Genomic DNA, 18055 nt, shown 5'->3' with positions numbered 1-18055 from the left:
AAATTTTTAAACTTATTGAAGTTCTCAGTAGAAAATCCCACAATGCATGCACTTGCAAAGCCTCTGATGCCCCTGACCCCCCCCCCCCCCTTGGTATGACTACTGCACCCACCAATTAATAATCATTTTCACCATTATATCTATAATCAATACTATCATTATCATCATATCACTAGGTCATGATAATCATATTATCATAACCTCTAACATAATTACCACTTATTTCATGCACCAGGCCGATCACCGTGTTCATAAGGGCGATTATTTTCATCTCAAACACCATCATCATCATTATCAATCATTACCATCTTGACAATCCCATCATCACAAACACCACATTTATCATGATCCTCGATCACCATCATCAGCTATTACCCATATCATGATCATCACCACCATCACTCCATAAGTGTATCAATCACCACCTTCACCCCACAAGTAATCCAATCACCATTCTCATTACCATCACCTTCATTATCCCATCATCTCAAGCATTACCTTTATCATGATCTTTACCAGCATCAGTCATTATCGTGATCACCATACCACCTCATCATGTCAATCACCATCATGATCATCATCATGATCATCATCACCATCATCATCCTGCCATTCTTTCAATTATCACTTAAATCACAATTATCATCATGATCACCCCGTCACTATTCCAATCACCATCCACAATTTCCAATTCTTTGCACGCATCATAAAAAATGTAAAACTATGACAAAAGATTTCATTCCTCTCTTTAAAAATATATTTCTCTCTAAAAATAGCCTTAATGCTGGCAAGAAGCTCATGAACATCTCATAATCCTTTTAACATGTGTACAACCAACAAATGTAATGCCTAAAATGAAAAAAAAAGAGAAACATACATCACTCATCCCAAGTGTAAGTCGAAATCTAAGTCTAGATACATATCTCTTGATACAGAACAAACTCTAATCCTTTTAACACGTCTACAACCAACAAAGGCAATGTCTGAAATAAAAAAAAATAAACACTGCATCACTCACAACTAAAACTTCAAAACATCTCAAGCCAACGAATACCTAATCATTGTCCTGTAAGTCTACATACACTTGCACGTTTCTCCATAGAAAACAAACTCTACACGTTCAACACAATTTGACAATCAGTATACGTGATAAGTAGATACCATTATAAAACAGGTTTGAGAATGTATCCAATCAATATATGATTCAATGATATATGAGTGTGCATGTACCATCTTGCGAAAGAGACTAAAAAGCAGAACAAATCCCCAAACTGGCAACACTGACATTTCTCATATGCATACAAACCAAATGCAGGATGATAGTATGCCATACGTACACACATGAAGCATTAACTTTTGACCACAAATGCTACTACATGTATAGCAGTGAAACACAGCCAAATTCTTCACAGCCTTTCATCACACATTGATCTTCTATACATATACATATAGCATGTATAATGAAATAATGCTGAGATTCAGTTTGTGTTGCTAATGGTGAATCATATTCGGTATTAGTTGCGATAACATACTCTTGACTACGCTACAATACCACTAAGACACAGTCACCTATTATTTCTGTATACTGACAATCTCTTAGTCACACTAAATGGCTTATAAATCATATGACATTCTCTAAAAAAAGGCTTAAAGCTGGCAAGAAGATCACAAACATTTCACAATCATTTTAACACATGTACAACCAACAAATATAATGTCTAAAAACAAATCACTATATCACTCACAAGTAAAATCTCAAAACATCTCAAGCCAATCAATATCTAATTAATGACCTCTAAGTCTAATCATCTTTCCTCATACAAAACAAACTCCACACATTCAACAGAATTTGACAATTACAATACCTGATAGATGAATACCATTATAAAACAGGTTTGAGAATGTATCCAATCAGCATAATATACTTCAATGATTCATGGGTGTCCATGTACCATCTTGCAAAAGAGACTAAAAAGCAGAACAAATCCACACACTGGCACCAATCTTTCTCACCTCACCAATGCTAAAAAACCAAATGCAGGATGATAATATATGCATACAGATGAAACATGATTTACTTTTGGAAACAAATCCTACTATAGCAGTGAAACATTGCCTAGATCTTCAGCAGCCTTTGGTCACACAAACATTTTTTGGTATACATATAGCATTAGCCATAGAGAGCTAGCGACCACTGAATTTCCCCATCAATTAAAGCCCAAAAGATCTGACCCCTCAGAGTTGCTGGGACCACCTTCCTCAATAACAAAATGCACATCAGCCTGGTCCCACAAGGCGGGCTCAACCCCTAGGGACCCCCCCCCCCCCCCCCCCAAAAAAAAAAGAAGCCTTTGCGAGTGTCATTTACCTGATGAAGCCCACAAACCAAACTTGATCTAAAAGAATGTTCTAAGGATGTGCATCATAAAAATATAAAACCTGCAAAATATCTGGTCAAAAAAGGGGTTGCCAGACCACTAGTTTGTAAACACAAACCCTTGTTGGTCTGCATCAAAACTACACTTTCCCATAGGCCCTGTACTGTAGCGTCTCCCAACAGTCGAATGAACAGTGCCACATGAGTACATGTAGTAGTCATGACGCAGAGTCTGTTACTCCCAACAAGGGTTTGTACCACTACCCAGTATACCCCAGGACCCAGAGTAGTTTGCAGGTAGAAATTGACCAGACACATTAGAACACACCCACGCCCACACCCACACACACATACACACAAAGACACACACACACACACACACACACACACACACACACACGCTCACATGTTCCTTTATGTAAATCATACCGGCACACAAAACATGTCACATGGGTTCTACGGCTATGATACCTAGCACACTATGATGTCAGATTCATAAGAATAAGCTCATACCTTTCGATTATTTGAATGGATGCTACCAATGGACATTTCAGCAGCAACACTAGCAGAACTAGAAATTTGTGTGAAATTACACTCTAATGATCACAGGCATATTAAGCTGATGGATACCACTCTCTTTTGCTGCCACAAATTATTCCACAATATTATAGTAGGCTTTCATACTCTATTCTTAAAAATAACAAAAAAATGTCTTAATTTAACTCCAAAATTGAGATATAATAGATCACCACTGCAATCTACCCAGCATGATATTCACTGAAACTAGCAACATATCACATATAACTATATAATACAAAAACAAACAAACGGGATAACCATTTTAAAACACATAACAATTTTGTTCGAAAACATTAAATTTTTGCACACACAACACCCACCTAATGCCAAATGAAAACACACAAACATATCCTTCCAGCAAATGAAAAACACCAAAAACAATGAGCAAGAAAAAAAAGGGGGAAAAAAATCAGACAATAAATGTGAGTTACTCAAAATACTCTTTAAAGGGGATGGCTAGTAACTGATCAGTGGGAATCAGTGGGAATGCTGAGGGATGATTCCTCCAATCCTTGTGGGATTCATTTTAGAGTACATTATATATCTATTGGTGTGTGAAAATTATTTGCTTCAGAATGGTCTCATATTCAAGTAATGTGCAGTTTAATGTTTCCAGGTAAGCGTCCCTGGTCAGTGACGGGGCATTAATCTGCACATTACTTGAATATGAGACGGTTCTGAAGCAAATAATTTTCACACAACAGTAGATATATAATGTACTCTTAAATGAATCCCACAAGGAATGGAACAATCATCCCTCAGCATTCCCACTGATTCCCACTGATCGGTTACTAGCCATCCCCTTTAAGACTAAACGAACAGTCAGTTCAATTACATCTATAAATGTTCACAGAAAATCTGGGGTGTTGCTGATGTAATGTACAATGTTTCTCACCGCTTTGTTACAAGGTTTAGAAATACCCATCATTATACATACGAAGGGGGTGGGCTGTAAAGCCAAAAGGGCCATTTTTCAAGCATTTTGTGGAATGAAGCAAAACAAACAATTTTGTTCGGTGATTAAGCAGCAAAATGTTATTTAACCCATATCCAACTGGGGGCAGGGGTCATTTTGATATGATATGATTATTAGAAACAACATGTTTTGTACACAAATCTCTAAGAACACACTGTTTAGGAGCAGACATGAAATCACAAGATATCACCTGACCCCTTAAGGCAATAACCAAATTTAATGAACTAGATATCAAAATATTTGCAAGAATTAAGGCAAAAGATAACAAAAAGTGGCCTAGTGTGATACAGAGCAGTTTTAACTCCACATAGAATCTTCCCAAAGGGGGAAAGGGTCGATATAACCCCCTGGCATTTACAGGGTTATAATGTAACTAGGCCCTTTTGTCTACTTGTTTATATTTTTAGCAAATTTTGCTAATACCAATGGATTCATCAGACCAGGCAGGTAAGTCTCAGCTCCCTGATCAGACTAGAAAACAAATAAATAAACACTGAAATCAGCACATAGGTCTTCAAATAAGAAAATAAGGACTTTCCCAATTCTCAGCAGACGATAACTCAGCACCTTTTGGCCCTGCCCCCTCAAAATCATTTTCAGCCCACATTATCCCAATTTTTCAACCAATTTTCTTTAGGAAAAAGGTGTCATATTGATCAGAAAAACAAGCTGCATCAAATCAGATATGTAAAACCTGCTTTGAAATAACACCGACTAATAACCCACTACTACTAGCAAAGAAAAACTGCAACGTAATCACGATACTTAACAAACCACAGAAATACTCTTAACATGTCCTCCCAGAGTGGCGGTGTATTTTATTCTCACAGGGAGATCCATATCAAGGCTGAGATGCTCATCAAACAGAGCTTCCTCTATGAACAGCGATTGTCCCATTCTCGAGGATGATTTCAATCGGAGACCTAAGAAACAACAAACATATATAAAAGCCAGATAAACCTTCGATCAGGCAGTAAAAAAAAACACACATGTTCCAAGCTTCAACATGATCTGTGAAACAATTTTTGCTTATCACAAAAATTACAATTTTTATGCTTTCTACTGAATTATGTGCCCTTCTCCATCACCACACTATCCCAGAAAACAAATCAAAACATCACCCGCCCCCCTCCCATTGGATAATCTCACAAGTTTCAAGATGATCCTTCAACACTTTTTAAATTACAGTGAGAACACATCAGTTTTAATGAATGTCTCAAATTCTCTGTACCTTTACCTCTAACCACATGACCTCAAAAACTCATCAGATCATCGTCGCTTCACAATGCATGACATCATCCGTTTCAAAATGACATTGTGAAATGATTTAATTGCAATTCCAAGAAACAGCCTATCTCTTATGTATTTTTATCTAATTTGTCACCTGACCATCGACCTCATAACCCCCAATACTGATCAGATCATCATCACCCCAATGCACGCATGATCCAAACATCAACATGAACCATATTGCAGCTTCAAATTACAGCTACAACCGCCTTTTATCACATCTTATTGATGTGATAAAAGACAACTTATCAAAACAGTTTTTTCTATCTATTTCTGATGGATTTCAGTTAATTATCAAAACCATGATATCTCACCTAATAACCCCCAAAACTAATCAGATCTTTGGCACCGCCAGTGCATAAACGATCCAAGTTTCAAGCTGATTCAACGAACAATATTAAAGTTATCATAACAATGAAAATGGAGGGACAGACAGGGATCGACAAGTGGACACCCCAGAACATAGTGTCTCCAACGACCACTATTGATGGCCCAAGGCATAAAAAAAACAAAATCGTACCCCATCTTCCTCGATCCCAATCACCAGCGCAGATTCCTCAGCGCATGCTGTACTCTGCACAAAAAAAAGCAGCGAAATTAAATAGAACCATAATCATGTGACAAAAATCCTTCTCACAAAAAAAAATCATTATTTTCAACTATAATGATAAGTATTTCATGTATGTTCATGCACTTACATATCTGCAGTGTACAAACTAGAGCAAAAGAATACCGCATATCGACTGTTCAGAATGAGAAGGGCATTAATGGATCATATGGTTTTGGTTGAAACCTAATTTCAGGTTTCTGAACATTTTTTGGTGAGATAACGAGAAAACTCATATGAAAATATGAAAGAGCATGTAATTCTATGAAGAATTCAACGTTTATTTGATAAAAATTGGTTTTGAAATGGCTGACATATCCACAAAAAAGCGATTCTAAGAAGGTGTGGGACCTACACCTTATTACGATCATTTGTTTTAACTTTGTCTTTTGGATGTTTCACTCATTCCAAACTGATTTTCATCAAATAAACTTTGAATTCCTCTTAAAATTGTATGCTCTGTAGTCTGTACTATATCATAAGTCTTTTCTTGGTATCTCACAAAAAGATAAAAGCCCAATTCTCATCTCCACCAATACTGTACCATGCCTTTAAGTGGTTGTGAACACTATGGGTTTAGTGGCAACTTCACACCCTTATCATTCTCAGCTGACAACATTGTAAACCAAAATGAAATTCAAAATTTCTGTAACAAATGGATAAGAAAATAATATCCATCTCCTGATGACTACATTTCTAAATTGGTATCAAATTTGTTATTTTAAATACCTATTCCTAAATAGCAAAAAATGATTTATTGAATCATTATTCAATGATTATAACAGTGACATAGCTGGTATATTTCATACACCATGAGGCTATCCTGCATTATTCATCTCAATTATTAAGACCTAAACATTAAACATTTCAACAACACACAGAACTACTGAAACTCTGAATAATCAAAACTAAAGAATCGACTAATGAATTCTGCACAAATTCATAGTACTGTCATCTCCATTTTAATCCTCAAAACATATTGATTACCAGATTCCCTGAAGCCCTCTAATATAAACCCATACCAATACTCTTATATGAAATTTCCTTTATGAACGCATCAAAACATCATAAACGTACTTCCACCTGGCTCGATGCCGTCGACGTCAGCTTCTCACCATCCTTAATAAGGGCGGTGATCACTGATCGACCACATCCCACTTTGTCTTCTGCCAGATTCCCCCATAGGACAACTTCCATAGATGCCCCCTCCCCACTTATCTGTAGACTCCTCCTCTTATATGATGGTCCCCTGATGCAGTCTCCAACCTAAATCAAAGGCAACACACAGACAAAAAAAAAACACAACAAATTACAATATAGTGAAATATACAAGGCACAAATCCATCTCAGCATATAATTGATGACAATTAACCTACATACACGTACAAATGTACATGCAAAACAACTGCTTCCACTCTTATCATACATAACACTAATCCAAATGAAAACAAAATGATTATCAAACAACTATCACAAGCGTATTCTGTCATTCCATATTCCATTTCTCAACTGCTTCACAAGATTAGAACATCCTATAACAAAATCCACCATACCACCTTTAGAAAAGATGGTGATTCTACATTACATCAGGAACTGCTACTCATTCACTGACCCACTCACATCCAACAACTATTGCTATTTACCATCACAATAACTTCTAAATATATATTTAGATATGAAGCATGATGAAAAATATACATTTTTGCAAAAGTCTTCCTTATAGTCACAAACATAGATAAAATGTATCTCACAATAAGGATATTTATACTTGAACACCACAAAATGTTCTTTTGCTACCTTATACATGAACATTGTACATAATATGATGATTTCTAAACATATACTAAGTAACTAATTTGTCAGCTGCGAAATATGCAGTGTAACATCAGAAACTGTTGTTTCTACAATAACAAATGTAAGCTCAAGAACAGGGGACATTATCTCCCTAGGGAAAGGGGTGTGAAAGGGGGGGGGGGGGGACACTCAAGGAGAAAGGCAAAGCATGTACCGGTACACATGTATCAGCAGCCCTAAAGCCCCCCTTTTCACAGGCTGCCAGCAGTTCCTAAGGGATATCATTCTCACCATTTTTCACTGACCGAGACACTCCCCCTATTCCTAAGATACAATGTATATGCACATCAAATCCCCTCATTCTCTGGTTGTATCCACATGAATTCTCGATCACTCAGTCAGCCGTCAAAGCACTGCACAGACTCCGTGTGCACGCATGTGCACGAAACAATTTGTAACATGATCGAGACATGAACACAAACATGAACACGAAATTCATATTGAAAACTTTCGCCCTAATTCACGCAGAAAATCCGACGTAGCAGACGCTGGAGAAAGTGAGTGCCTGTGGGGCGAGTGGCTAGTCGACACGTTAATGGGGGTGGCCTGCAGCACCGTGCGTGGAGGGACATCATGTTCACATAATTTCGCGCGTAGTGTGTTGTGTGTAGGCGGCAGAAATCGGTTAAATCTACAGTTGAGATATAATCTAGGACCTTATCATTCCTTTACAACATTATTTCAGTTGATTACCTGTGCACAACACGTGTATATAAGCACCCGATTGCAGACAGCAGGTGGCAAGCAACCGTTGCAACTACTTACATTATTACCAACCTCCGAAGAAAATGCACCAGTCCGACTAGAGCCATCATCGAAAAATGAGAAGGAATGTGAAATATATTTGGTTGTTTTTGCTCCCAAACTTAGCAGTTATGTTGCTCATAAGGCTGCTACGTATCTAGATAATGTCTCACATACAACAATGTATCTTGATATTGCATTGAAAATGATATTTGGCGAGAAACAAAAGCTTGAAATCACAGGAATTCACACTGCTGACGACGGCAGACAGTGAAGGTCAACGGCTCAAATTTTCGTTGGCAGTCTCGTCACGTGATAGCTCTGTGTGGATTGTACACGTTCCCTATGACAGCAATTGTGACTGGGTAGTCTAGCTTTACTGCTTATTTGCGTCAGGACTGCTCAACCAATGAACAAGATTCTTATATCACAAAAATGGGCAGAATCTCTACTTTCTAAAACCGTGCGCCCCCAAGTTCGTGCGACTTTCCGTTCTCGAGATATCCCGTGTGGAAGAATTGCAAGACGGCAAAATGTGCTCAAATTCGTCAAATTTGGACTGTTCGCCATAGACAAATCTACTCATAAGGTACTTTTCTGATCAAATTTGCGTCACGACTACAAATGTTACAATAATGATATATACACATAAATAATCCCTAAAGTGTCTACATTCAGAATCCGGGCGCCCCAAGTTTGCTTCTTAAATAGTTTAAAAGTTATGGCAGATTTTGTGGAAAAATGCGTCGATTTTTGACCCGTTTTACGTGTTGTAGCGTTCGCGCGGAAGCGCGGCTTCGCAGATGACCGAAAGTTTTCAATATGATTATTTAACTACAACCCTGCACATTGATCATTATTACCTCCACAACATCACCCGACACACTCAGTCTTCGTTTGGATGGTGAGCCCCTCGCCTCCGCCACAGACACCACCTCAGGCCTGATGAACTTCCCAACCACCTCTTCATTAACATTGAACTCGCTGACCTTCGATATCACCTAAGTGCAAAAAGAAAATAAAACACAAAATGATTCTAAATTCTATCAAGCAATTGCCACATTACACACAAACAAATTTCAAAAATAATAACAATAATAACAACCTCAGTCACCACTCTCACAATTTCATAAAATTCTTTTCAATCCAAATCAAATGTGAAAAAACCAAACAAACACTAGCAGCATCATTATCTATTCACCTCTGCAATCACACCAGCATCATGACAATATAATAATAATAATAATAATATCAATTTATAAAGCGCAAAACCTATAGACATATATTCTTCTGCGCTGCAAAAGCTTCTAATGTGCTTGATAATAACGAACAGTTAAAAGAAGAGATGTGTTTTGAGTCGTGATTTAAAGACTGCTACTGTTGGGGATTTCCGGACTTCTAGTGGTAGATCATTCCAGAGTTTGGGAGCTGCACAGGCAAATGCTCTGTCTCCCAATGTTACTTTTGTTTTACATGTTGGAATCTGTAAAAGAAGAGTGTCCTTAGAACTGCGCAAATTATGAGTATGTCGATGAGATTTAAACACTAATAATTCGGATATGTAACTGGGGGCTTGACCGATAAGTGCTTCTATCTATCAAATATACACACTAGCACACAACATGATATTTGAAAAATCCTGACAGTGCTTCCACCTTTCTATATGTAACAAATACAAACAGATGACTATAAAAAGAATAACAACAAATCAACAGTTCCCCAAAAAACTTATCTTCTATGTTCTCTTCTTCTAAAAAGGATTCAACGTTCATTTGATGAAAATCAGTTTTCAAATGGCTGAGATAACAAAAAAGTGATAATACAAAGCGACTGGCCACAACATTATTGGGCTCCCAATGTTTTCCCCTAATTGTGTTTCGATATCTCAGACATTTCCAAACCGATTTCCGTCAAATAAACATCTGATACCCTTAAAGGGATAGTACAGTATTGGTGAAGATAAGAATTGGGCTTCTAACTTTTCACGAGATACCAAGAAAACACCTATGATAAAGTACAGAAAAAAAAATCATTTTAAGAAGAATTCAAAGACAATATAATGAAAATCAGGTTTCGAATGACTGAAATAACCAAAAACAAAGTAAAACCAAGCTATCGTAATAAAGCGTGGGTCCCACATCTTATTAGAATTGCTATTTTTTGGATATCTCAGCCATTTCATAACCAATTTTCATCACATAAACGTTGAATTCCTCATAGAATTATATATTATGTTTAAATTGAATGTAAATTTTCCCTTCGTTTCAGCTGCCTAATAATTGTTCTTTACCTAAGTATTTACTTCTTAATACTCTTCAAAAACAGTAAGGATTAAAAATGTTATGTGTGCTATTTATAATTTGGTATTTGTAGATGTTCTGATCTTCCAAGGTAAAAACTGATGCGAAGGTCTGATATGGTAATAGTATAGCTAATCTCCAGAAAAAAAACAAAACAATTATGTTCTGTTCTATTGAAATTGAAAATTTTGTTCCCAGGGTTTTGTTCAACTGTGGTAGGTATGTAAGCTACTTTACCCGGGAAGTAAATTGCATTCTTTTTTCTATTTCTTATTTACCATCATGATAATGTTTAGTTACTGCTGATTTGCTTTCAATGTGATAAAAGCATAATAGCATATCAAACTCTCTTTTTACTTGTAAAAAGAAAGCATAGATATCTAATATTTTTAAGACTTGCAAATAATCGAATGATTTATGTAATGCTGTTGTCTTTGAGAAACAAATGTACACTCATTTTTTTCCCTATAAACCTTTCAGAAGATGTAAGTTAGTCTCTGCATCTACGTTATGTCATGTCTATCTCAAAGTTATTCTACTGAGAGAATGTTTGCACCTCTGACAAGTCTGCGGTGTGTGTGTGTGTGTGTGAGTGGTCAAGTTACACATAACAACATTAAAACCTGGATTCATAATTACCTGATAAATCATTGTTATTATTGAGGTTGTTCAAAGAATTGAGCCATATCATCATTAGAAGTTTTAACCTTGCGGATACAATTCATGCAATCAACCAAACATTAACAACTCATAGCTCGATAAACAAAGTACACAATATTATTCTTTCTTTTTTTAAATTTCTGCTTTGTAACTGAGTTACTGTGAGTATTTCGATTGCACAATGTGAAAAATTTACCCCAAATATTGCTGCATAAATGTGTCATGTCATGTCAAACTTGTTTGAAAAAGATAAGAGAGGATAGAGAGAGGTAAGGCCCTCGTAGTTGGAGGGAAAAACAACCCATGAAGGAAACAAAAAACAGGCAGAAAATAGATCTATACAATTGAGTTAAAAAGGAAATTGAGAAAGATAGAGAAGAGAAAAATCACAAAGAAATGATTGCTAGGAAGGAAGGGGGAATATATTCGACCTGAAAATAAAAGAAGAAAAGAAAGAGAAAGATATAAGTGACAGCATACACTCGCGCACGCGCTCATTCAACTGCCGCCATGAAGCTACAACCGCTAACGGAAGACTTGGCCGAGGACAAGGGGGAAAAAAAATTAGCTTTTCAACGACACCATAGAAAAATCCGCTGTGTCGCTAGCTACATTCAGACCAATTCATACGGCACTGAGGATCAGGGAGCACCGGCACTGAGGAGCTCTTAATATACGGCACTGAGGAGCACACCTTTATAGCGCCCCCACAGGCCAATACCCAATTTTCTGCTTCACAAGCCCGCCTATGACGTCACAATCAATGCTAAACTTATCACGAACTCATACTTCATTTTGTCCACAACAGTGTCTTTGAAACGAAGTGTATGTACAGATGTCTATACAATTCTTTTTTATACCCATTTTATTCTATTTTTTTTTGCCAGTTCTCATACAGTCATAATAGTTGCCACTCATGCATTGTCATGCTAAAAGTTATACATATTTCAAGTTCATCTTAATTGTATCACATGGCATAGACTTTACAGACTTTACCTAAACTCGTAGTTTAGTTGTCAATATTAATCCAAATCCATGTTTTTCTTAAATCAACATGAATGATAAACCAATGTAATTATGTTCCCAATGAATAATCGTACATCAAGGGATAAAAAAAAAAACATACACTTAAAGATAATAAAAAAGAATGGACATCTCAATAAACTGTTTATATGCAAATGAAGTAAAACTGAAATTTACGGTAATTGGTAGATAACAACTAATTGCATTTTAGTATATACTCGGTAAGTTTCCAGAAAAAAAATGAAAATGTTCAATTGCATCGATAATTTTGCAAGCTACTGTGTTTTACAATTCTTAATATATATTTAAAAACATACAACGGGACTTTTATCATCCAGTTAACAAAATTGTCAAAGTAAATAAGCGATAGAGATTGTTGCCATTGAGTCGGGATACGTCATTCTGCCTAATTGCATTGATGAAATATTTGTAAGTGAAGATATGTTCTTTTGGCATACTAAAATCGTTTCGCGGGAGAATGCTTACGCGCCGTAAGTCAGGATACGTTCTTTTGCCTAATTGATATGTTGCCGCGTGAAGATTCTCGCATAACGTAAGTGAGGATACGCTCTTTTGGCAAACTAGAATCACTCATGAGCACAGTGCTTTGATTCCGTAAAGTGTTGTATCCATTCTAAACAGTGCAATTACTCTAAAACGGGAAGTCCTATTTTACTGAAATTTTCCCGAGATATTCTTTATTACTGCCTAAGAAACTTCGCTGCTTCAAAAGTGTTTTACTCGTATGACGGAAAAATGGGAACCAATTGAATTTTCAAACTCGTTTTTCTCAGAACATGATATTCTGAATTACGTTGTTTTGCCTTATTACGGCCGTCCGGGAAAGCTACGCCGGCATGAAACGAGTATGGATTTTCCAGCAAGCAGGAAATTTTTCTGCGGGCGAAGAAGGATGTTGGCAACTTCCGTACTTGCGTCTTACCCGGTACAGGCGCGGTGGAGCACCCCAATTTGCATCTCATTATCGCCCCGTTCTATTTGAATTTCCAACGGGCATCCACGGCTGCCCGAAACTCAGTGCATGAAAAAGTCAAATCTTTACCTTCTCCTTGTGCCGCTATGCGTGCCGCTAGTAAACTCAAACTTCCCACACTATCTAAGTTTTTAAAAATCTTCCTTTTGATGAAAAAATTATGAAATTTGCTGCACTAGAACTTGAGATATTAAAGCTTTTTGAAAATCACCTCTCGCAACTGAACATGCTCTCTGTTTTTTTTTCGACTGGACCATGGCCGGGCTCCAATGTGTCCGAAATTGGCAACATAAGTTCATCAGGCCTCAATCCATGTATGGTGAAAGTTTTCGCTTGATTCCACCTGTACTTTTTGAGAAATCAACTTGTTTCTACAGGGTTTGGAATAGAAAATTGTAGTCAGCGAAACATTTGAAAATGACGTCATTTCTTTTCCCGTAACATGGGGATGCGTGCGTGGATACGTGAGATTCAGGATTTCGTGCGTTGTTGTTGGTTTGCATGTGACGCTGTGCGGCCGCAGTTAATTTTCCCAGCTGGGATTCTCGTGCTGTGTGATTTGGTAAGTAGGAAGTTTGATGAAATTTCATTCGTGATAATCATATTTGAATGTTGTATTTCTTAAAAACATCTTAATGTTTCGTTTAAATGAGTAAAATAATCATAACAATGTAACGGTCTGACATGATGTGGTTTTGATCGGACTCTGCGGCGCGTCTCTGTCGAGGCCGAGCTCGAGGTTCGGCCCGGCCAGGCCGGCCCGGGCGGTGGACCTTAGCAGTTGGTAGAAAGCTGAGCGGAGCCTGTGATTGTGTTTGTGAATGTGTTGTGTGTGAGGCCCGGGTGTGAAGCTTGTGATTTTGCGCGTTGTTTTTGCGATTTTGGTAGCACATGCGATTAACTTCTTCATAAAAATCATAAGCAGGAATGTGTTTGTTATGAAATTTTCGATTCCTAGTTATGAATTCAGCAATGACCATGGCCAGCAAAGCTGAATGAATAACACCGTATTTAAGTAACACTAACATTTAAACTCTAAATTATAATAAAATTCAAGTAGAAATCAAAGCACTCAATCATGCAGATCATCCCTCTGTTAACTTGTGAACTAGAATCTAATATTACTTCTCTCGGAATTAAAGCTACGGTCACAGATATCCCTGCAAATGCCGTACAAAGATTTTTGTCCATTTGGGGCTGTACAAATCGGTCCTTTTTACAGTGTTCGTAAGGACTTCTGTGACCGTAGCTTCAGTGGGATGCATACTTCTGTTTATGCGTTTCTGTACGATTGATGTGCACCGAGTTGGAAGAGGCAATCATGGAGGAAAGTGATGCTGCTATTGGAATGTGTGAGAAGGATGCAGGGCTGCCAACATTGGAAACTACTTGAGAGTGAGACTCCCATAGGCCAATGCTATAATTTCGGAGTCAAAATGAGTGAGATCAATAGAAATGCATGCAAATGAAATAAAGTTTTAGAGTGAGAAAGGATCAAAATGAGTGAGTCTCACTCTCAATGAGTGAGAGTTGGCAGCCCTGAGGATGATACATGATTTTGTAAATGTGGACAACATCTGAGAGGAAATATGGAAGGATTTGTTGGAAGAAGGTGCATACACATAATTGTAGCAAAAATTACTAGTACTTAATGCATAAAAACACTTTAAAACAATGTACATAGGAAAAAAGACAGTACCACACACATGATAGTGATAAACACACACACACACACAAAATTAATGCCTACCTGCATGTACATCAATAAAGAACATGGCCGCTGAAAATAATTCAGATTTACATAAACTGGCCCCCCATCTGCTTTCGTCCAACTATGCCATCCACCCAGTAGAAGGTAATCAAAAAAAAATAATTTAAATAATAATCATATAAATATAAAAAAAATGATAAAGATTGGATTTTCTGTGTCATCGAATATTTATGAACAAATAGTTTTTCCTCCTCCCCCCTCCCACTTCCCTACGCCAAATTTTCTTCTTCCTCACACATGCCATAATGTGACACAGGAGTAGATTTTTTGCATAATTAGATCTATATTGTCTCAGAACACAGTTCTCAGTTTTTAGATTAACATGTCAGCTCAGTTCAGTCTGCATACTTCTACTTTCTCGTGTTTTTGTTTCTGTTAAAATATCTCCTTCGTAGAAGGTAAGAAATTACATTTATTCAATCAAATAAAAGTGCAGTGGCCGAGTGTCGCACGGCGGTGACTGCTGAGCTGCTGCCGCGCACGCTACATGCAGCAATGCGTTGTGTGTGCTGTGACATGCAACGCTACAGTGACGCGATTATATATACATGGGACCGACCTGTACGCTTAGCGTTCGTGTCATTTTTGACATCACCTTCTGGTTTTTTCCGACACAACCATGGCCGGGAATATTACGGTATGACATTTAAAATGCAAGCAGATAAATAAATGTCGGTGTACTTTGTCCGAATGGCGCTTTTGTTCCGCAATCACACTTCGTGAATCTTAGGATGATTTTCGAGGCATATTTTTGGTAATTTTGCTCGCCAGGTTTTCGCTAAAATTTCACATTTTATCATTGTCAAATCCTTTGATATGTTATATGTGAATATTCGGACATGTTTTCAAATTCAAACTAACTCAATTTTAATCCAAAAATAGGTTTCCTTAAATTGTTACTGGCAGCAACTTCAGGAGAATGGCATAGCGATTAAATGCGAGCGAGCGAAGAGAACGAACTTGAAATTGTTGACATTTTACAGTCCAAAAACTGTCGTTTGTAGCTATATTTTTTCGCTTTCGAAATAAAGGAAGGGGGCGCACCGGACGCAACTGGCGGCAATCACTGCACTGGCAGCAACATCAGGAGAATGGCATAACAATTAAATGCGAGCGAGCGGAGCGAGCGAGATTGAAAATTTTGACATTCTACAGTCCCAAAACTGCCGTTTGTAGCTTTATTTTTCGCTTTGGAAATTAAGGGGGGAGGGGCGCACCGGGCGCAACTGCTGACTTGTTACTGGCAGTAACATCAGGAGAATTGCATAAAGATTAATGCGAGTGAGCTTGAAAATTTTGACATTTTACAGTCCCAAAACTGCCGTTTGTAGCTATATCTTTTTTTTTGCTTTCGAAATTAGGGGGGAGGGGCACCGGGCGTAACTGCTGGCAATTACTGGCAGCAATATCAGGAGAATGGCATAACAATTAAATGCGAGCGAACGAACTTTAAAATTTTGACATTTTACAGTCCAAAAACTGCCGTTTGTAGCTATATTTTTTCGCTTTAGACATAAAGGGGCTGGAAGCACCATGCGCAACTGCTGGCAATAACTGGCAGCAACTTCAGGAAAAAGGCATTACGACTAAGAGCGAGCGGAGCGAGCGAGCTTGAAAAATTTGACATTTTACAGTCCAAGAACTGACGTTTGTAGCTATACTTTTTCGCTTTGGAAATTAAGGGGAGAGGGACGCCCGGTGCGTCCCCCCTCCCCCCCCCCCCCCCCCCCCTGCATGGATCCGCCACTGGAAGTCAAGGATGTCGGTTTATGTTCATGATTGGGGGAGGTATGGCCAGCGAGATTGCGTCGAAGTCACCAAGCGGGGGAAGGATGTCCAAAATCTGCACTTTAGAGCATCCCCTAATTGTGCGTGTTTGTTTGTGTGTATTATATACATGGAAAAGTTAGGAATTAGCCCTGGTCAAGTCTTTTTATTGGCAATGCGAGACATTTTCATATAGACTAGTATGTAAAGCAACACTGCAAAATCAATGATCTAGCCTTGATATAACGAAGCGTAAGGTACAAAGGTGTACATTCTACACCACATTGCGCAACATTGTAGCTACTCTTTTTGCCGTTCGTATGACGCTGCGCACATCCTGCTTATATTCAGAATGCCAACCAGGAATCACGCTGAATCACTATCTTTTGTCGGCTCCGGGCTTTTTGAACAATGTTTCACACTATATACTTCTTGAATTATGGTTAAAAGAAATCATTAAAAAAAATAGTTCTTGATAACCCTTTCATGTCGATTTCAAAAGCAGTTTACTAACCCTTGAATTACCATTTCGGTAAGTTTTTTTTTTTAACCAGCGGATTGCCCCCCCCCCCCCCCTCCGTAGTTACGACACTGTTTTGGGATGAAATAATTGGACAGATTTCCAACAAAAAAAGCAAGAATTTCTTTTCATCGCGGGAATTATGATTATGTGGGTTGGACCAAACGGTGCGCGTGCCTTCCAATATTCTTATGGGGGCAACATTTTTTTTTTTTTTTAATTTCAAAAGCAAGAAAATCTTCTCATTCACTAATTGTCAATTATTGATTATGGGGGGGGGGCAAAATTATAATATGCTTGCTCCTCCAATATTTTTATGGGGGCGAGGAAATCTTCTCGTCTCTGGAATTATGGAGTGGGGGGTGGGCAAAATTATATACTTAATTCTCGCTATCGCCAATGACGTAAAAAGTACCCGGATGTGGCTTTTTCGTCAAGATTTAGTGCACTTGGTAGCAAGGGCACTTCCGGCGCGGGGCATAATTTGCACAACGCTAGCGTGCGCGTACGTGTACCTTACCTATAGCGCAGCGGCAACCACGGATACTAGTCAGTACTGTAGGCCGCTGTACCGCCCGAGCCAGCGAGTGGCC

The sequence above is a fragment of the Diadema antillarum genome, unplaced genomic scaffold, assembly GCF_040938485.1.
Source record: "Diadema antillarum isolate AM-2024a unplaced genomic scaffold, OU_Dant_1.0 seq00000740_RagTag, whole genome shotgun sequence".
Lineage (NCBI taxonomy): Eukaryota > Metazoa > Echinodermata > Echinoidea > Diadematoida > Diadematidae > Diadema > Diadema antillarum.
The sequence above is the reverse complement of the archived record's forward strand: the minus strand, read 5'-3'. Positions refer to the sequence as shown.